This window comes from Oncorhynchus clarkii, chromosome 2 (assembly GCF_045791955.1).
Source record: "Oncorhynchus clarkii lewisi isolate Uvic-CL-2024 chromosome 2, UVic_Ocla_1.0, whole genome shotgun sequence".
Lineage (NCBI taxonomy): Eukaryota > Metazoa > Chordata > Actinopteri > Salmoniformes > Salmonidae > Oncorhynchus > Oncorhynchus clarkii.
Genome location: NC_092148.1, coordinates 84614106 through 84636773, shown reverse-complemented (window position 1 = coordinate 84636773; position 22668 = coordinate 84614106). Strand labels below are relative to the sequence as shown.

The 22668-nt window shown below is 42.7% G+C and overlaps 1 protein-coding gene across 1 annotated transcript in view; it reads right to left on the bottom strand.

Moving 5' to 3' along the window:
* LOC139382902 (mgat4 family member C) overlaps positions 1–12898 on the bottom strand; it is a 74731-nt gene extending 61833 nt beyond the window's left edge. The window contains exon 1 of the mRNA XM_071127166.1: positions 12835–12898. The gene's annotated coding sequence lies outside the window, so the exon portion shown is untranslated. The remainder of the gene's footprint in view (positions 1–12834) is intronic.
* Between the last annotated feature and the right edge of the window lie 9770 nt (positions 12899–22668).

The following is a 22668-nucleotide window of genomic DNA, read 5'->3' as shown; positions in this document are numbered from 1 at the left end:
GAGACAAGGAAAAGGCCTTGCAATCTATTGAAACGTTTTGTTTCAGCATACATATTCCACTGCCAAGCATACGATTGTATGAGGAACACCAAAGCCTTAATTATTGTAATTAACCCTTGCATGTACAAGTAGAGACGGCTCCTTGAAACCACCGGGAAGATGTGAGAATGTTTGTATTATAAACCAGTGGTTAAAATGCACATAATTTCGATGTTATACGAGACCCATAATTGGGGAATTCATGATCAGGGGGCCTACTTCATTACAGCTCAAGAGGCTTCATCTCCTCATGGTGGCCATATTTCACCATAATGAATGTGATTTTTTTCTCTCTCTTCTCTCTGCAGTAGCTAATTGCAAATGTTTTCTCTCTATGTGAATGATTCAAGTTTTTTTGTTTGCTACAAACATCTTGATTAGAAAACACCCTCCCTTGTGATTACTCACAATGCTGTTATGTTACAAGAGTTTTATTTATTCCTTGGGAGGTAAACTTACTGTACCTAAGAAGGGAGTTGGAGCCCTTTGAATATCTTCTCATTTAACTGCATTGAGGTCAATTGGAATTCCAGGTTACTTCCTGAATTTACTGAACGGAAATGGCACTGACCCCAACCATGCTAAGCACAGCAGTGTCTCTCTCTCTCTCTCTCTCTCTCTCTCTCTCTCTCTCTCTCTCTCACACACACACATTGACCCCATGTCTCTGGAGTGGGGTGGATAATCTGTCTATCTGGCCCCTCTGGGCCCTCTGTGTCTCAGCATGGGGGCAGAGGACACTCCGAGCCCCAGAAATGTCCACTCCTATCGGGCTCTCGGCCCAATTGGCCTGCTCCATGGAGGTAAAGACAGCAGCCAACTGCCAGAGGCTATAGGTTAGGATACACCGCTCTGGCCCACTGCTGCCCACTGACTCTGAACAGAAGGGTCAGTATAGCTCCCTGATGCTCCAGCCAGGCTCATTCCTCCTGACATGAGCACAAACATCCCCTACTATGATGATAGATACCTCCCTTTATAATGTAATACCACTTTGACTGCAGGAGAAATAAAAAAAAATGCACATGCCGCCATCGTATTCATGAGGATTAATGTGGCATCCAGTTTTGTGTGACTGGAACAGCAGCTTAAGCAGCGACGCCACAAAATAATATGCACATTTTCAATTATCATCAAATGTCTGATTATCTTGAGTCTCACTGATATTCCAACAAACATATGATATAATCTCATAGAAAATACTGGGAAATAGTGTTTGACATGACATTGATGAAGCTCCCACTGTCAAGTGTGATAACCCAACCAGACAAATGCAATGGTAGCCTTAGGCATACTTTCAGTGGTGTCACTTTCCCAACTTTCACTTTCAGCGGTGTCACTTTTGAGGCCCTCAAGGCTGTCAGTATAAACCCATACTTCAGCTAGAAGTGCACTTTGAGGAGGGGGGTAATGTTGAGGGGCGCTCTTGGTCTCCTCCCTCACCAGCCCAGCACCTCTACACTGGAAAAGATAATTGTCTCCTCCGTACGTGGAGAGATGAGTGTTTTTCTAGGACCTATGCAAGGCGCTGTCCCCTCACTCACACAGCCCAAGAAGTCACAGCAGTTTGCAATAATTACTTTTGCAGATAGAGGTGAGAGAGGACGTTTGCATTAGATGAGGGCCTGGGTAGTCGGGTCCCCATGCTCGGCGCATGCAGCTTTTAATGTCACCATAATCTGGAAAGGTTACCACTGCCAGATCCACTGTATATCTCCGCAACTTGCTGAATCAGTATTTCTGAAATAGGCTTGACATTGATTTAGAAGAAGTGCACACCCAAGTAACTCCTTGAAAAGAGATGTGCTATACAGCATTTTCATTATATTACAATGTTGTTGTTTTTGTTGTCATGTTGTATTATCACGCCACTACATTATGACACTTACATGCAAGGTTAGACACATAATTATGTTAAACCATAACATATCGACTGACAACTTTTTTCCTGGTAAAATGTATTTTCCTAAAGCTTTTAACAAAAATATTTTTCTTTGAACCGGTCTCCACTTTATAGACAGATACTACAGAGAGGTAGAGACAAGATACTCAAGGTCGGCAGCTCTACCTCTTTCTCATTTCTGTCCATCTCCTACTCTGTGAAAATGGTTTCTCAGATTGGTCTCTCCCTTCAATGGTCTCATATTCCCACACCTCCCACAGCATAAGCGTCTTATCATCATCACACTTTCTCATTCCATTTTCTCAGGGATGCTGGTGACATTTTGAAGTGTCTGATTCATGCCTTGAGACAGAGCGAGAAGGTTTGTGTGTGTGTTCGTGCGTGGGTGCGTGCATGCATTTGTGTATGCGTGTGTGTATGTGTGCATGTACATGTGTGTGCTTATGTGCCTGCACTTCTCCACCTCCAATCACACACTCCCTCCCTCCCTTCTCACACCTCTCTACTCCATGCCTGGAGCCAGACTCTTGTGTTGTCTACCTCAGAGAAGCTGGTGCTTGGCATAAAGAAGAGGCTCCAGTGGATTCTGTGCTCCGCCTGCCAATGGACTCTTTTGATCAGCCGCCAGGTGATGACAGGTGATCTACATTAATCTCAACCCTCCTGCCTCCCACCTCTCTCTCCTTCTCTCTGTGTCATTCTCTTCTCTTCCTCCCTCTTCCCTAACAGAGGGTCAGTGTGCTAAGCCCCAAGGCTAGGAGAGAAATTATATCTCATGGGAGGGCATTTTAGTTTTTCTCCTCTCAACAGCATTGGATAAACTTTGACTGATGCCTGCTGAGACATTTCAAACGTACAGAAAACCAAGATGGTGAGAAACCAGGTCGATCCTTGTGCTAGTATTTCATTCTGGAATACTGGATCCATGGAGTGGGAGTTAAATACACAATCTGAAACTTATATCATACCAAGTGGTTGGACTGCAAGCATCCAGCTTAAGCACCCGTGAAAGACACAGTAAGTTTACTCTCTCACTTTGACCTTTGTCCTGCACTCTGAACCTGAAACAGCTAAGAGGTCACTATGGAAGATACTGTGGGAGAAGCTGGCACTATTGTAGAGCTAGAAGAGGTTTGTGTTTTCCATGATTAGAGCTGAAGAGTTAAGAGTGCCAAACAGGATAACTTATTGTATTGTGCTGCTCTGGTAATTGAAGTCAGACAGATCCCACTGGCACTGTTAGAATTAATTGGAAGGTGAAAGGCTTCACAAACAATGTAATTGAGATTTGGAAAAATAAAAAGCCACTTTTATAGAAGAAGTAGAGCAAATCCTCTCCAGTAGCTAATCACTACTAACCACAGAAACACTCTCCAGTACAGATTAACAGTGACACTTCGAAAGTAAGTTGTGTCAGTATCAAATTATACAATGGGTGGGACTAATCCTGAATGCTGATTGGTTAAAAGCGCATTCCAGTCGGTGGTTATTCCACAAATTACCACCGGCTAAATCTATGACTTTAAAATGCCTATTTACTCTGTTCTATCTGACTGCCAAATCCACTGTCTCATCAGCCCAGCCAAGCAATTAATAAACTTGATCTCCACTATAAAAAGCATCTAGACATTATCTCACATTTATTTTTCTTCAACAGCGGAGACTTGTATAAACCTTGCTTTCTGTCTCTCCGACATTTGAAACATTGTTTCAATATTCAAATTCGATCTCCAGCTGTCCCATAGTAATTAACGTGTCGGAAGTCGGGACGAGACAGACAAGCAGCGTTTCTCAGCCAGCCGAAATCATGAATCGGCTGGCATGCGTGCTTAGTCCCCTCCTTTACTCCCTGTTCACTCACGACTGCATGGCCAAGCACGACTCCAACACCATCATTTAGTTTGCTGACGACACAACGGTGGTAGCCCTGATCACTGATAACAATGAGACAGCCTATAGGGAGGTCAGACGTGAGCAACGTGAGCAAGACAAATGAGATGATCATGGACTACAGGACAAGGAGGGCCGAACATGCTGAGCGGGTCGAGAGTTTCAAGTTCTTTGGTGTTCACATCACCAACAAACTATCATGGTCCAAACACACCAAGACAGTCGTGAAGAGGTTTGTGGAGACTGAAAAGGAGACTGAAAAGATTTGGCATGGGTCCCCAGATCCTCAAAAAGTTATACAGCTGCACCATCGAGAGCATCCTGACAGGATGCATCACTGCCTGGTATGGCAACTGCTCGGCATCCGACCGCAAGGCGCTACAGAGGGTAGTGCGTGGGAAGGCCCAAGAAATGGTCAAAGAATCCAGTCACCAAAGTCATAGACTGTTCTCTCTGCTACATACGGCAAGCGGTACCGGAGCGCCAAGTCTAGGTCCAAAAGGCTCCTTAACAGCTACTATTCCAAGCCATATTTACATTGACAGTCTACACCGGCCAAACCCGGTTGACGCTGTGCCAATTGTGCACTACCCTATGGGACTCCCAATCACGGCAGGTTGTGATACAGCCTGGACGTAATTGCAAGATCAAATACGTGAGTGACTATCATCCCTGGATTACGGATCACCACTTAAAATATCCTGTTAATTAATTTAAAAAAAAGAGGTGGTAATGACTGTAACACTAATACACTTGAATGAACTGTATCATACTGATGAAATCTAGTCCACCATAGAGCATTGAGAGCCATAACCACTGTAGGTTGGCTAACCACATACTGTACAGTTGAGAACTGATGAAATCTAGTCCACCATTGAAGCAGAAAGAGATCCCTATTCCATGGTATCTTGGCTAACAGCTGCTGATGAACGAGGAGTGATGGCGTGTGATGTGGCTCCTACATTACAAAAAAACAACCAACTGTTATTTCTAAAGGTGATCACCTGCTTATTACTGTGATTTCCAGCAGGAATAACTCAGCTCAGTGCCTCAGCGGTGGTGGTTTTGGCAGAGGCGGGCGTTATTCAGCATGGCAGGCAGGAGGGGGGCTGTATGGAGCAAGGTGTGACTTTGTTATGTTGATGATAGAAAAACACTGTCTCTGTTCCAAATGGCACCCTATTCCCTTTACAGAGCACTACTTTTGACCAGGGCCATTCGGACTCTAGTCAAAAGTAGTGCACTACATAAGGAATAGGGTGCTATTTTGGACATCGACAGTGTGTCTTTTCTTATCTTTCCAGACCCCTCAGGTTTGCTTTGGAAGGAGCTATTATCCATTTCATGATCTCACACCATTGTGATTGGAATTACTCAGTTGGATTGGTATGAAATGAAATGCAAAATGGCATTTGGTTTATGATTGACCATATTGTTCGTGTTTGTGGTTATTTTGTGGGCATCCATTTTGATTTAGCGAGGGGGTAGTGCTTTGTTGTGCGCTGTGTTAAATTGGCAATCAGATTGTCACATTACCATTCAGATGGCAAGCGTGATGTTTCTGATAGCGTGATGTTTCTCTCTCTACCACTGTGAGGGCCATGTCCCTGTCTGTGTTCCAAATGGTGCCCTATTACCTTTACAGTATAGTGTACTACATAGGGAATAGGGTGCCATTTGGGACGTAGATAGGGACATGGCCCTCACAGTGGTAGAGAGAGAATGCTATTATGTTACTCTCCTTAAAGATCATCTACATCTTTATACGGCTGGAGAGAAAATAGAGTAGTAGCTAGCTATCGCTGTTCAGTGGTTCGCACTGCATGTCCAATCCATTTCAATGCTGCATTGCTCTGGACATTTAATCAAGCTCCCTTTTACAGCGATACGTCAATCTCCCCGAACACCCGCAAAAAGGGGATCAGGATGCATGAGTGGCGGAATGGGAGATGGAGAGAGCGCGAGTGATATAGTGAGCGAGAGGAAGAGAGAGAAAGAGGGAGGAAGAGTGTTCTAGTCTTCCGCAAATCTGTATTTTGAATCTGAAAATCATCTTTTGTCTCTGTTTAAACATTTGACTTGTCATGTATTTTAACAATGGTGTAAACATAAAAAAATGCATGCAATCACCAAAGACAAATGACTTTATCGACCAGTGATCACCACATTCCAGATGCTCAAGATGATTTAACAACTGCTCAAGCAACCATTACCTCCGTCACGTAAACTGTTGGTGGTGTTGAGCTGAGTTAAATCTGAATGAAAAGTTATTGTGAAAGGGCTGCTTAGTGTGAGCTCTTTTTGACGCTATGCACAGCTTTGGCAGCTGGGATAGGTGCTCTAGCTCCACTCCAATCGGCTGTGATGTTTTTCTCAAGGCTACTTCCTCCTTCTCCCTGATCTGGAATGTGAGCACACAGGCATTGGTTCTTGCTATCTGTCCTGTAGGAAGAACAGCTGCTTGCATAAATCTTTAATGCACATCGCCCACATCAGTGTTGCTCCATTCGAGCAGACATGGATCTGGTTCCCTTCATTCTCACTTTAAACTGTTTCAAGTTACTTAAAGAATGTCAAATGTCTCATTCATTCAAGTGTCTCACTCACTACATCTGTTGATTGGAAAAGTATGTATCACATTTGCTTCTGTCAGTAAATGACGCCTCCCACCAGTCCGAAAATCAACTAACAATGGCTTTTTACTGGAGAATGGGAAGATTGAGACACCAGCAAAAACCAGAAGCTATTCAAACTGTTGTGTGAACCACCTGTTAACTTGAAAGTTATACAATCAACTTACAACTTACAATCTATGACAACACTAAAGCTTCATTACTGTTTGCGCACATACACTGGTAAGAAGCTCCACATGGCCCTGAGAACCGTCTAGGCTGTGCCACTGTCAGTGACAACATATATACTCTGGCTGTCGGTTGACAATTGTTCTACATAGTGACTCTACTGTCTGTAGCACAGAAGTGTAAAAAGCAATAACAGCAGCAAAGTGCAACAGTGGCTTTGCTTTGCTGTCAATATTTTCCCTCTTGATAAACCCTCTGGGCAAGTGTACTTCTTCAGCCAGCCAACACAAACACAGCTTTGTCCTTGTTTGATCCTGTCAACAGTGTGTAGATACAATAGGCAGAAAATAAAGCCTTTTCACTCCGAGGGCTCGACTTCAACAAACCTAATGCTATGGTAAATCTAAGCGCTGGCTGTAGCGCTATAGGTCTGGGGGTATGTCAGAATTTATTATCCTGATTTTCACAGAAGGAATTATGAGAGCAAATAGCTGGTTGTAGGTGTGATGAGGGCTTGGCCACTCATTGGCCAATCAAGGCTTTCATGGCTTCATACTGCATGTGTTTGTCTCAAGTTCTGTAGGTTATTGACAGTCTTTGCATTGTCATCAACTCCAATTAAGCTGGAGGCACATAATATTCTCGTCCTAGTCCATTGTAGATTGATACTACAGTTTATTGATTAAACGGCATAGGCTACAGTAATAGCAGCAGTAAAAAAATCATCCAGTGTTTGCTCAATATGTTTGGAGTGTTGAAAGTCAACATTGTTGTAACTGGATCAAATGAGTATAGGCCTTTACGTATGTATTGTATGTGTGAGGCACGTTCTCAATAAATATATAGCCTAGGCCTACCATTGATGTGGCGTTATAGGAATCAAACATTTGAATATGTTTGTAATCGGACAACAGGCCGAATGGAGTATGCACTGCAGGTAGACCTATGTAAATTCTAAATAATGCAAAAGCATGATGGCAAAAGCCTAGACCATTTAGAAACCTTTGATGGACAGGCTACTTGGCTAATGCAAGGTTTTTTTTAACCACATCCACAATATTAACAGGACTTAGCAAAAATAATATACAATAGCCTACATAGATAAAAGGGGGTTTGTCCACTCACTCTTTTGCTGCTCCCAAACTTAATATTTTAATAAAGCTTTGGTGATTAAGATTTATTTTAAAGCAGTCTCATGAGCCAAACCCTTTATTGATAGTCTCGACTACTTGGTGAATGCATTGAGCAGGACAAAGAAAATAGCCTGCAGTACAGTGAGAGGAGGGGAGGCTCTGCTTGTTTTTTAAATGGGGAAAAAACATTTGTTTTTTATGTTTTTAAATACGGTTGGAGAGGCTGCACCCCTGTTGTGAAAATCATGCCATAATCAACCACAACCACAAGACCAGCTTTCCCCACCAGCCAAACTGAAATTGGCACTTTGGTGCGTGTTTTTAAGGACACACCTCAGATATTGCCACCCTTCCTACCTCTGGGAAAGCCAGCTCATATAAGACAGGTAAATTACCAATCCTAGCGCTAGGGTTTGAAAATACAAGAGTGCCAGCTTTAACAGGTCAAAATTGCGAACAAGCGTGTTTTTGACAATTGCTTTGGCTTAATGCCAGACAAAAGTCCCGAGAGTCAGTGTCCTCAGTCTTTGCTGCCACCTCCAAAACACATATCGGTGGTCAGGACCACATATACTACCCCGGAGACCAGGGTTCGATCCCCCATTTCACCTCTTCTAAAACCTCCACCCTCTCATATATCTCACTCTCTGACACTGTTTATCTCTATAGAAAATAAAATACAAAAAGGAGGTTGAAATTCTCCTTTGTCATCCGCCTCACCTCCTCCCAGATTCCAGTGGAGGCTGGTGGGGGGTGTGGGGGGGGGGGGGGGGGGGGGGGGGGAGAATATGAGGACGGGCTCATTGTAATGGTTGGAATGGAATGAACGGAACAGAGTCAAAAGTGGTTTCCATATGTTTGGTACTGTTCCATTTATTCCATTCCAGCCACCACAATGAGCCCGTCCTCCTATAGCTCCTCCCACCAGCCTCCACAGATAGAGACAGAGATAATGCGATATTCTGTGTCTGTACCACAGAAGGGAAAGGAAAACCCCATTTGTAAACGCTAATTAGGAGATGTTTTTTTTAAGTGTATGCGGGCGACAGTGAGACAGCACTTTCTCATTGTGTTCACCTTTTATAATGTCAGATCACAGCGAGAGGCATCATTCGCTCTGCTACACTGAGTTGTAGGCTACAGTAGCTTATCTGATGTATGGAGAAGTACAGTATAAGGGAAATTCAAGGAGAAGAACAAACAAATGGGTCGCTGCACAAAAAGAGCGCCTTTTGCATCCCTTCGACATTTTAACTAGAAATTGTGCATCAATATTGCATTTTAAAAGCCTGTTATATTAAATGAAGTGTCCTTTAATATAAACCAAATGGTAAATTGAATACATCCCAAAAAATGTATATGAATAAAGACTTGCCCAAATTCAATATTTTGACATGTCCCTCTGTGGACCCTTCCAAACTTCCATTTCCTCAGTCACAAGGGAATTTATGGCCGATTTAAGATGAAAATGTCAATCCTGTTACTTTATTTGGCACTTAGTAAACACTTACTATAGTCTTTTTATTTAACCTCTTCAGACAAAAAAATATGCTATTTATGAAGTTGAACATGTCGTCTTTATGACAGAATGTTAAAATTAGGGGAAATATACAGTGCAATCGGAAAGTATTCAGACCCCTTGACTTTTTCCACATTTTGTTATGTTACAGCCTTATTCTAAATTAATCAAATTTAGGGGGGATCTCATCAATCTACACACAATACAACATAATGGCAAAGCAAAAACAGGTTTTTAGAAATGTTTGGAAATTTACCACAAATAATAAAATGAAATACCTTCTTTACATAAGTATATAGACCCTTTGCTGCAGCATTGAACGTCCCCAAAAACACAGTGGCATCCATCCTTCTTAAATGGAAGAAGTTTGGAACCACCAAGATTCTGGCCAAACTGTGAAATCGGGGGAGAAGGGCCTTGGTCAGGGAGGTAACCAAGAACCCAATGGTCACTCTGACAGAGCTCCAAAGTTCCTCTGTGGATATGGGAGAACCTTCCAGAAGGACAACCATCTCTGCAGCACTCCACCAATCAGGCTTTTATGGTAGATTGGCCAGACGGAAGCCACTCCTCAGTAATATGCACATGACAGCCCACTTGAAAGGCACCTAAAGGACTCAGACCATGAGAAACAAGATTCTCTGGTCTGATGAAACCAAGGTTGAATTCTTTGGGCTGAATGCCAAACGTCACGTCTGGAGGAAACCTGGCACCATCCCTACGGTGAAGCACGGTGGTGTTAGCATCATGCTATGGGGAAGTTTTTTAGCGGCAGGGACTGGGAGACTAGTCAGGATTGAGGAAAATACGAATGGAGCAAAGTACAGAGAGGTCCTTGATGAAAACCTTCTCCAGAGCGCTCAGGATCTCAGACTGGGGTGAAGTTTCACATTCCAACAGGACAACGATCCTAAGCACACAACCAAGACAATGCAGGAGTGGTTTCGGGACAAGTATCTGAATGTCCTTGAGTGGCCCAGCCAGAGCCTGGACTTGAACCTGATCGAACATCACTGGAGAGACGTGAAAATACAGTAGCTGTGCAGCGATGCTCCCTGTCCAACCTGACAGAGCTTGAGAGGATCTGCAGAGAAGAATGGGAGAAACTTCCCAAAAACAGGTGTGTGTCTTACCCAAGAAGACTCGAGGCTGTAATCGCTGCCAAAGGTGCTTCAACAAAGTACTGAGTAAAGGATCTGAATGCTTATGTAAATGTGATATTTCTGTTTTTTTATTTGTAATAAATTTGCAAAAATAAAAAAAATGAACTATTTTCCCTTTGTTATTATGGGGTATTGTGTGTAGACTGATGGGGAAGAAGGGTAAAAAACGATTTAATACATTTTAGAATAAAGCTGTAACGTAACAAAATGTGGAAAAGTCAAAGGGTCTGAATACTTTACAAATGCACTGTGGATATACAGTACCAGTCAAAAGTGTTTCTCTATTTGACAATTTTTTACACTACCGTTCAAAAGTTTGGGGTCACTTAGAAATGTCCATGTTTTCCATGAAAACATACATGAAATTAGTTGCAAAATGAATAGGAAATATAGTCAAAGTCGTTGACAAGGTTATATATATAATGATTTTTAATTGAAATAATAATTGTGTCCTTCAAACTTTGCTTTCGTCAAAGAATCCCCCATTTGCAGCAATTACAGCCTTGCAGAACTTTGGCATTCTAGTTAATCTGAAGAGATTTCACCCCATGCTTACTGAAGCACCTCCCACAAATTGGAATGGCTTGATGGGCACTTCTTACGTACCATACGGTCAAGCTGCTCCCACAACAGCTCAATAGGGTTGAGATCCGGTGACTATGCTGGCCTCTGCATTATAGACAGAATACCAGCTGACTGCTTCTTCCCTAAATAGTTCTTGCATAGTTTGGAGCTGTGCTTTAGGTCATTGTCCTGTTCTAGGAGGAAATTGGCTCCAATTAAGCGCCATCCACAGGGTATGGCACGGCGTTGCAAAATGGAATGATAGCCTTCCTTCTTCAAGATCCATTTTACCCTGTACAAATCTCCCACATTACCACCACCAAAGCACCCGAGACATCACATTGCCTCCACCTTGCTTGACAGATGGCGTCAAGCACGCTTCCAGCATCTTATAATTTTTTCTGCATCTCATGTATGTTCTTCTTTGTGATTCAAACTTCTCAAACTTAGATTTGTCTGTCCATAACACTTTTTTCCAATCTTCCTCTGTCCAGTGTCTGTGTTATTTTGCCCATCTTAATCTTTTCTTTTTATTGGCCAGTCTGAGATATGGCTTTTTCTATGCAACTCTGCCTAGAAGGCCAGTATCCCGGAGTCGCCTCTTCATTGCTGAAGTTGAGACTGGTGTTTTGCGGGTACTATTTAATGAAGCTGCCACTTGAGGACTTGTGTTTCTCAAACTAGACACTCTAATGTACTTGTCCTCTTGCTCAGTTGTGCACCGGGGCCTCCCACTCCTATTTCTATTCTGGTTAGAGCCAGTTGCCGCTGTTCTGTGAAGGGAGTAGTACACAGCGTTGTATGAGATCTTCAGTTTCTTGGCAATTTCTCGCATGGAATAGCCTTCATTTCTCAGAACAAGAATAGACTGACGAGTTTCAGAAGAAAGGTATTTGTTTCTGGCCATTTTGAACCTGTAATCGAACCCACAAATGCTGATGCTCTAGATACTCAACTAGTCTAAAGAAGGCCAATTGTATTGCTTCTTTAATTAGCACAACAGCTTTCAGCTGTGCTAACATAATTGCAAAAGGGTTTTCTAATAATCAATTAGCCTTTGATAAACTTGGATTAGCTAACAAAACGTGCCATTGGAACACAGGAGTGATGGTTGCTGATAATGGGCCTCTGTACACCTATGTAGATATTCCATTAAAAATCAACCGTTTCCAGCTACAATAGTCATTTATAACATTACCAATGTCTACACTGTATTTCTGATCAATTTTATGTTATTTTAATGGACAGAAAATGTGTTTTTCTTTCAAAAACAAGGACATTTCGAAGTGACCCCAAACTTTTGAACGGTAGTGTACATTGTAGAATAATAGTGAAGACGTATTAAACAAATCAAAATATGTTTTATGTTTTAGATTCTTCAAAGCCACCCTTTGCCTTGATGACAGCTTTGCACACTCTTGGCATTCTCTCAACCAGCTTTACGAGGAAGTCACCTGGAATGCTTTTACAACAGTCTTGAAGGTTCCCACATATGCTGAGCACTTATTGGCTGCTTTTCCTTCACTCTGCGGTCCAACTCATCCCAAACCATCTCAATTGGGTTGAGGTCGGGAGATTGTGGAGGCCACAAAGACACGGTGGTTGGAACCAATGTAGAAAATAGTACAAATGAAGAAAAACCCTTGACTGAGATAGGTGTCCAAACTTTTGACGGGTACTGTATATATATTTCTTACCAAGTTACACTACCCAAAAGGTTCTCAATTGGTGGAACGACCCAACTATTTAACTATCCACGGCTGAAACTACTTCTACCAAATCTTGATTAATAATATAGTAATATCCTTCAATATTACAGTACCTTTCAGCACAAGTCAGATGTGTTAGTGGGAAGATGTCTGGTTGCTCTGAAGGTTGACATGGACTGGATCCACAAACTGATGCTCCTCAGTTGTTTCTGTCAAAAAGAAAGAGAGTCAGTCAAACGCACAGGAAGTGAATTCATTATACCGTGCACATTGGCATTCCATTGTTCATCTCTGTACCCTGTGTGTATGTGCCAATGTATACATCAATGTATTATACCGTGTGTGTTTCTGTGTGTGTGTGTATGAGCGTGTGGAGCACATGTACCGTAGCGTGTGTGTAAGTATATGTGCAGCTTGCGCTTGCATGCGAAAGAGTAGCTCATTTTCTGCGTGCGCACACATACAACAAACAGTACAGCAAACAATAAGGTCACAACTCCCCTGAGTTTCCCACTGTGACTAGTACACTGCCTTACATTTGAAGATGACTCTCCTCTCAAGAGTTTCCCTGGTAAAGGAAAAACGCTGGCTTTGCCTACGATGTCCACTCTGCCTCTCCCTAGTCTCTGGTCTAACTGTGGCTGACTCTCTCTCTCTCTGTCCAGTCTAACTGTGACTGACTCTCTCTCTCTCTGTCCAGTCTAACTGTGGCTGACTCTCTCTCTCTCTCACTTTCTCTCTCTAGTCTAACTGTTGTTCGCTCTCTCTCTCTCTCTCGTCTAACTGTTGTTCTCTCTCTCTCTTTCTCTCTCTCTAGTCTAACTGTTGTTCTCTCTCTCTCTTTCTCTCTCTCTAGTCTAACTGTCATTCACTCTCTCTCTCTCTCTCGCTCTCTCTATCTCTTTCTCTCTCTAGTCTAACTGTGGCTGATTGTCCCTCTACGCAGAGCACAGAGACACTGATGGCAGAGATGAGATGGTGTGGTGCTCCCACACAGAGGCAGGGTAATTGGCTCTCCATGATGGGCCATAAACATACATCACAGGGGTGGTGGAGCGCCAAACAGACAGCTAACTAAGCCTCTCTCACTCTTTCTCTGCTGCTCCGTCTCTGCTGCATGCACAAGAAGACACAGATATACACACACAAACCCCCAAGGACACACACACACACACACACACACACAAACACACACACGCACACATGCACACAGCACATTGTCTTTGTTACTCTGGATATTCACGCTGCCTGCACGGGTCATGCCCTTCACACCATTATCATAGCACACAGTAGAACACCCCGCCCCCTTTTTCATTACAACAAAACCATCATCATACGGTAATATACAGTTATATACAGTAATATATAGAGGACAACACTCTCTCTTAATCTCCCAAGCACCATCACCATCACCCATAAGGGATGCCCTCGCAAGCAATTACCATAACACCATACATTAGTGATGCGCTGGATGACTCATAACCCACAGTCCCTGTGGTTTTGTCTTTCATTATTTTTATCTGCCGTTAGTACGTAGCCTCAGCTTTAGGGCTGTAGCATGTCAAATACACAACAATTAAAAAGTTTACGTCGATCCACTGAGGCAAAAAGGAAAATGTAGGAGTTTAATTCAATAAGAGAAAAGCTGTGAAATAGAGAGTTCAAAATGAATAGATGGGCCAGAACATTAGTCTAATGTTTGGTGAAGTGGTAAAAGATGATGATAGCAGTGTTATGTGTGATAATTTGTGAGGCGCTATACAAATTCTACAGTCATAAGACGGAGACTTCAAAATGAAAAAGTCGAGGTAACTGTACTGTTCAGATGGGTTAAATGGAATAGTAGCCTATCTGAAATCTGGACACTGACTGTAAATTTTGACTCTGGAACGTAAATAGCCCACACAACTACCTCCAACCCCATATTGTTTTTTTCCCCTTCTCTTTTGCACCCCAGTATCTCTACTTGCACATCATCATCTGTACATCTATCACTCCAGTGTTAATGCTAAATTGTAATTATTTCGCCACTATGGCCTATTTATTGCCTTAACTCCCTAATCTTACTACATTTGCACACTCTGTACATAGATTTTTCTATTGTGTTATTGACTGTACGTTTGTTTATCCCATGTGTAACTCTGTGCTGTTGTTTTTGCCTTACTGCTTTGCTTTATCTTGGCCAGGTCGCAGCTGTAAATGAGAACTTGTTCTCAACTGGCCTACCTGGTTAAATAAAGGTGAAATAAAAAATATAAAAAATTAAATATTTGCAGGTTAGGGTCGAGTGTGGGCCTCAGATGTTCACTTTATCACATATAGTCACGCGGTTGTGGATGTGTTATAAGCAATTGCGGGCGGGTGAACAAACATCTGAACCACGCATCACCATAACCCGTATAGGATGACCTTGCTAACCATTACCATAAGACCATAGTGCCATGTATAATAAAGGCGATCCATTTCCACAGCACCATTACCATAGCACAGCACCTCACTTCCATTATCATAACAGTATTGTCATAATAAGCAGGATGACCCTGTTAGTCATATCCACAAAACTCTAAGACAAGGCCTTTCTTTCAGACAGCAGCCTGAAACACAGGGAATGGGGGAAATAAGGGCACCCAAAGCTATAACACAGAAGGAAACATTCAGAGAATGGGTGTTTTCAAAAGGTGTTCTCCTTTCAAAAGTGGACTCTAAAGTGTGAACATTTTCTACACCATTCCTGGTTGTGCCTCTGAGTGAGTTACTTAAGCAATAAGGCACGAGGGGATGTGGTTTATGGCCAATATACTACGGTTAAGGACTGTTCTTACCCACGACGCAACGCAGAGTGCCTGGATACAGCCCTTAGCCGTGGTGTATTGGCCATATACCACAAACCCCCGATGTGCCTTATTGCTATTATAAACCTGTTACAAACATAATTAGAACAGTAAAAATAAATGTTTTGTCATAGCCGTGGTATAAGGCTTTCAGCCAAAGCATTCAGGGCTCGGACTCGGTTTGTAATTAGATATAAAACGTCTTCTTACTTTAATATAAAAAATATTCTCAATTTCATGGACTGTTGGTTAGAACAATTTTGTTGATCGGTAATAACCATTTAATTGCTCCTCCGAAGAGCAAGATACTTGAATTAAATGATCAATCCACTTGTTTAGATTACAGCATAGAGTTCCCCTTTCATAAATGAATACAATAAACCCAGTTTGTGGGTGGGTGTGACTGAGTTTATAATATTAGCTTGCCTCAAAGATGAATCACAATAATAATATCTCTCTGACACGCTATACTGTGTAGCTCCATCTCTGTGCTGTGGTGTCTCAACACTGTTCTGTCATATTTGTGTATTAATCTGTGTATTAAAACCATTAAACTGAAGCATTTTTTACCATTGTTCATCGCAGGATATAAATGACAAAAATGAGGGTCTCGGTTTGAAAAACCCACACATAATTTATCCAATTCACTTTTCCCAAAATTAGAGTGACAGGTCTTACATGACCATTCTATTCTGAGACAATCACAGATCCCGAGACCCCCCCACACACACTCTATTGCTCGCTCGCTCTCTCTCTCTCTCACTCTCTCTCCAGACTCTCTCTCCAGACCCTTTCTCTCTCCAGACCCTTTCTCTCTCCAGACTGGATCTTCAATGGGAGGAGTGAATGAGATGGAGGGAACAGGAAGCGGAAGAGTGAATGTGATGGAGGGAACAGGAAGAGGAAGAGTAAATGAGATGAAGGGAACAGGAAGAGTGAATGAGATGGAGGGAACAGGAAGAGGAAGAGTGAATGTGATGGAGGGAACAGGAAGAGGAAGAGTGAATGTGATGGAGGGAACAGGAAGAGGAAGAGTAAATGAGATGAAGGGAACAGGAAGAGTGCATGAGATGGAGGGAACAGGAAGAGGAAGAGTGAATGTGATGGAGGGAACAGGAAGAGTGCATGAGATGGAGGGAACAGGAAGAGGAAGAGTAAATGAGATGAAGGGAACAGGAAGAGTGCATGAGATGGAGGGAACAGGAAGAGGAAGAGTGAATGTGATGGAGGGAACAGGAAGAGGAAGAGTGAATGTGATGGAGGGAACAGGAAGAGGAAGAGTAAATGAGATGAAGGGAACAGGAAGAGGAAGAGTAAATGAGATGAAGGGAACAGGAAGAGTGAATGAGATGGAGGGAACAGGAAGAGGAAGAGTGAATCGGATGGAAGGAGAAGGAGAAAGCGGAGGGTCCACAATGCCCCTCATTATTCAGACAGACACTCGAGGCCACAGGAAAAAGCGCACTTCATTGTTCTTGTCAAACTCTGTCCGGCTTAATGGAGTGTTCAGTTCTTAGGGCCTCCGTTAGTGGAGAGATTAAGGATGGTGTGGCTGGGCCAGATGTAAAGAGAGAGAGATGATTAGATCAGGACAAAAAACTTGAAAAAAAAATCTCCTTGTTTGTTTCATGGCTTTTAATCTCATTTTAGTAATTTAGCAAACACTCTTATCCAGAGCAATTTACAGGAGCAATTAGAGTTAAGTGCCTTGCTCAAGGGTACATTGACATATTTTTCACCTAGTTGCCTCAGGGAATTGAACCAGCAACCTTTCGATTACTGACCCAACACTAGGCTAGGCTAGGCTAGGCTACCTCTCGCTTGCCAGACTTGCTTGACAGAGTAATGGTGCTTTGCAATACAGTGGACCTAGAACACCTGAGAGGAGGTAAAGCCCTCTTGAGATAAATATCTTCCAGGGGCCAAAGTATTTTGCAGTTTCACATGAATATGTCATATCATGTAGCAATGGAGAGGGTAAATGGCAATGTTTTCCAACTGAAGAATAAAGTGATGGTTTAAAACATAGTAACTGTGAAGTGGCACAGGTGTTTCTATTGTTATTCCTCCTCTGTATCCTTCCCTCCTTTCTGTGGAGATTATCCAGTGATTACTGGCATTGGGGTGGGATTATAGACTGTATTATAGAATGTATATGTTGAACCCCATATGCAACCAGCTCTGTAATTTACACTCAATACACAGATTAGGTACTTAGTCCTATATTTTCTTTGTTTTAATATGATGCTTCTGCTATGGAGCTCAAACATACTGTAGATGTGAAGCAGTAGCGGGGGTGCTGTTACCATGTTATGGCCAACACACATTCTAAACTGCTTGGCGTACTACACCCTGCAGTCAAAGATATTTTCATCAGAGGTGGATGCCGTTAAAATGTCTGTTTAAATCTCATCCATGGTATATGCTTCCTGATGCAGATGATGCAGGAAGCAGTTGGATTCCAGGCCAAAATGGGACACAGGTGTTTGAGACAAACTCAGTGTCAATGAAGCCTCGTTACAGCATGTCCTTCCCTGCCTGCGTCCCGAACGGCACCCTATTCCCTACAGTGCACTGCTTTTGATCAGGGCTCTGTAGGACTCCATAGGGCTCTGGTCAAAAGTAGTGCACTATGTAGGGAATAGTGTACCGTTTGGGACTCAACCTCTACCTATGGGTGTGTACCAGAGTGGCTGCAGCATTGATCAGACAGCCAAGCCCCTTTGTTTGCCTCCTAATTGGGGTAATTTATTGCCCTAACAGACAGAGCAGCTGTGGCTTTACAGCATCGCACCAATTAAGCCCAGATGCTAAAATGAAAGACAGTACTGAAGATGTGAAGAATCAACAGAGCATAACTCAGATCTGGGTAATAAATGTGACAGCATGAGACCGAGGAATGAGGAGGACCGTGGCGGGCTCTTCAAAACCCTCTGCTGATGTATTCCACTGATGTTGGAAACAACAAGCAACGTCATTATCAATGTAATTCAAAGAGTAATTTCAAAACCAGATCTAAGATGACCTGAGAGTTATTGTTTCTTATAACTTCTATGATTTTAATTATTGGTCAGAATCAAAGAAGGGAACAGACATCTCTACAGGGAGTCGAGAACACTTCACGTCTAAGGTTAGATGGATTATGAGTAAAATACAAAATTGTTCTCATGATAGCTCAAGATTTCTCTGATTTACATTTTTATTTTCCACAAAATGGCAGTGGCGGTCAGGATCAGGTGGATTAGAGAATCGAAGAGCGAATGGCCCAGGAAATGTGGGACATAACAGGAGGAAATCAGGTCACCATGGACATTCCTCCAGGGTATGGATAACCCCGACATACTGTGGTTGGCCTGCCTCTCCTCTCACCCAGTCTGAGTCCTTTAGATGATGTGCACTGGGAAAGGGCACACATGTGAGTAACACAGAAGAGTGTGCAGTAACACGGAAGAGGAGGAGGGGCCAACTTGAAGGCTCAGCTCACTGATGATGAATACTTCCAGAGAGAGTTTATGTTTTCTTGTCATGTGACCCCAAAGGAAAATAACATCTCATCGTTTTGATGATGTCTGGAGAGAGTTTGTTCTGTTCCTATCCATCTCGAAGGACCATGATAAAAGAGGTTGAGTCTGAGAGAGTACGTCGTTGTACACATTTTCATTGTGTCACAAATCAAAAAGTCCAAATGGTTCACCCAATAGGCTTGCCAGTCCACATAACATGAGCAAGTGATCTGCCTGAGAATATATTCATTTTAATTATATGGTTTGGCTGGGTCCAAGGTGGTGTATAGGTGAATAGCAAAGTGAGACGTGTGAGCATGCTAGTACCTGGGTCATACGAAAGCAGCACTAAAACATGCAGCACCTTGATAGACTGAACCATACCCCAGAGATGAAAGGCATTCATGCACTCCTACAGAGAGTATCTCCTCCCTCTGTCCTCCATTAGAATTCCAGCTCTGTCTGGAGCTCCCCTGAATCCCATTACCTTCTCCATTCCATCACTGACTTAAACCCTCAAGACAAAACGAGTGCTTGTCTGTCGTGCCCTTGACGGCGGTGTCTTGCTCCTCCATGTAACCTCTCTCTGTCCCTCTCTCTCTCTGTGCCTCTCCCTCGCTCTCTCGGTGTCTCTCTCTCTCTCTCTCTGTCTGTCTCTCTCTCTTCAGGGGGAATTCTGATATCAGTAGCCTGATGGGGAGTAGAAACCTCTGTGTTTTATGAGGAGAACGAATGGCCCTGAACCCAATTATCTTTCTTTGTTAAGTAAAACTCTACTGGCCCTCATTTCAACATGCAGCCCCCCCTCTGCTGTTTTTACACTACAAAGTGATTACAGATTTAATTAGCTGAGGACCTTGCTTCAGGGAGACTCATGAATCTATATTGATATTTCTGCAGAATGTGGAGATAGGGCCTCGTCCTCATGATGAGCTATGGAGACGCTACTGGAGAAAAAAATAAAGGAGGATGAAGTGATGATTTGCAACTTTCACTCTCCTGTTTACTTTTTCCCCTGAGGCTAATATTTTTATTGCTCTATGAGGATGAGCAGCATGGCTGAATTATGCAGAGCATGGCAGCAGCAATCAATGCTGTCTCACTGTGAGTAGCTTGGATTAAAAGAGGCCTGCTGTCAGGAGAGCAGCATTTCTGTTATTGACATTAGAGAATATTCCACCACTAATCTGGTAGAAATGAATTAAGTGTTCTGAGACCTTCCGCCCCATTTGGAGAGTGGAATCTAATTTGGATTTAATGGTGCAATTTGCCTGCCTAACCTGGTCACTTTGTTTGATGGATCAGATTAACCATCTGGAATAACATTAACTATAGCATTGGGGTCCTGAAGGTATAGAACTCTATGTATAACACAGAGGTTTCTAGGGTCTCCACCAAGCTAGGTAAATCTGCTTTTACTTTTAAGGCATCGAAATGCTGGAAGATTTAAAGTATTGATTGGGAACTTGTTTGAGGATGAAGGTAACTGTTTTTCTGGGTGATTTGTGACGTTGTAGTTGTGCTTCCCATGACTGTGTTTCTACATTTGTTTTTTATTTTTTTATTTCACATTTATTTAGTCAGGTAGGCTAGTTGAGAACAAGCTCTCATTTACAACTGCGACCTGGCCAACATAAAGCACAGCAGTTCGACACATACAACAACACAGAGTTACACATGGAATTAACAAACATACAGTCAATAATACAGTAGAAAAAATAAAAACATATAGACAGTGAGTGCAAATGAGGTAAGATAAGGGAGGTAAGGCAATAAATAGGCCATGGTGGCAAAGTAATTACAATATACCAATTAGACACCGGAATGGAAGATGTGTAGAAGATGAATGTGCAAGTAGAGACACTGGGGTGCAAAGGACCAAGATGAATAAATAAATACAGCATGGGGATGAGGTAGTTGGATGGGCTGTTTACAGATGGGCTATGTACAGGTGCAGTGCTCTGACAGCTGGTGCTTAATGCTAGTGAGGGAGATATGGGTCTCCAGCTTCAGTGATTTTTGCAGTTCGTTCCAGTCATTGGCAGCAGAGAACTGGAAGGAAAGGCGGCCAATGAGATATAACTGCTGGAGCATGTGCTATGGGTGGGTGCTGCTATGGTGACCAGTGAGTTGAGATAAGGCGGGGCTTTACCTAGCAGAAACTTGTAGATGACCTGGAGCCAGTGGGTATGCGACGAGTATGAAGCGATGGTCAGCCAACGAGAGTGTACATGTCGCAGTGGTGGGTAATATATGGGGCTTTGGTGACAAAACGGATGGCACTGTGATAGACTGCATCCAATTTGTTGAGTAGAGTGTTGGAGGATATTTTATAGATGACATCGCCGAAGTCGAGGATCTGTAGGATGATCAGTTTTACGAGGGTATGTTTGGCAGCATGAGTGAAGGATGCTTTGTTGCGAAATAGGAAGCCGATTCTAGATTTTGGATTGGAGATGCTTAATGTGAGTCTGGAAGGAGAGTTTAAAATCTAGCCAGACACCTAGGTATTTGTAGTTGTCCACATATTCTAAGTCCGAACAGTCCAGAGTAGTGATGCTGGCAGGTGCGGGCAGCGACCGGTTGAAGAGCATGCATTTAGTTTTACTTGCATTTAAGAGCAGTTGGAGGCCACAGAAGGAGAGTTGTATGGCACTGAAGCTCGTCTGGAGGTTAGTTAACACAGTGTCCAAAGAAGGGCCAGAAGAATACAGAATGGTGTCGTCTGCATAGACATAGAATCAGAGAATCACCAGCAGCGAGGGAGACATCATCGATGTATACAGAGAAGAGAGTCGGCCCGAGAATTGAACCCTGTGGCACCCCCATAGAGACTGCAAGAGGTCCGGACAACAGGCCCTCCGATTTGACACACTGAACTCTATCAGAAAAGTAGTTGGTGAACCAGGCGAGGCAATCATTTGAGAAACCAAGGCTGTTGAGTCTGCCAAAAATAATGTGGTGATTGACAGAGTCGAAAGTCTTGGACAGGTGGATGAATACGGCTGCACGGTAATGTCTCTTATCGATGGCGGTTATGATATCGTTTAGGACCTTGAGCATGGCTGAGGTGCACCCATGACCAGCTCTGAAACCAGATTGCATAGCGGAGAAGGTACGGTGGGAATCGAAATGGTAGGTAAGCTTTCAAATCAAATAAAAAAATCGTACACATACACATAGTTAGCAGATGTTAATGCAGGTGTAGCGAAATGCTTGTGCTTCTAGTTCCGACAATGCAGTAATAACCAACGAGTAATCTAACCTAACAATTCCAAAACTACTACCTTATACACACAAGTGTAAAGGGATAAAGAATATGTACATAAAGATATATGAATGAGTGATGGTACAGAACGGCATAGGCAAGATGCAATAGATGGTATCGAGTACAGTATATACATATGAGATGAGTAATGTAGGGTATGTAAACAAAGTGGCATAGTTTAAAGTGGCTAGTGATACATGTATTACATAAAGATGCAGTATATGATATAGAGTACAGTATATACATATACATATGAGATGAGCAATGTAGGGTATGTAAACATTATATTAAGTAGCATTGTTTAAAGTGGCTAGTGATATTTTTTACATCAATTTCCATCAAGTG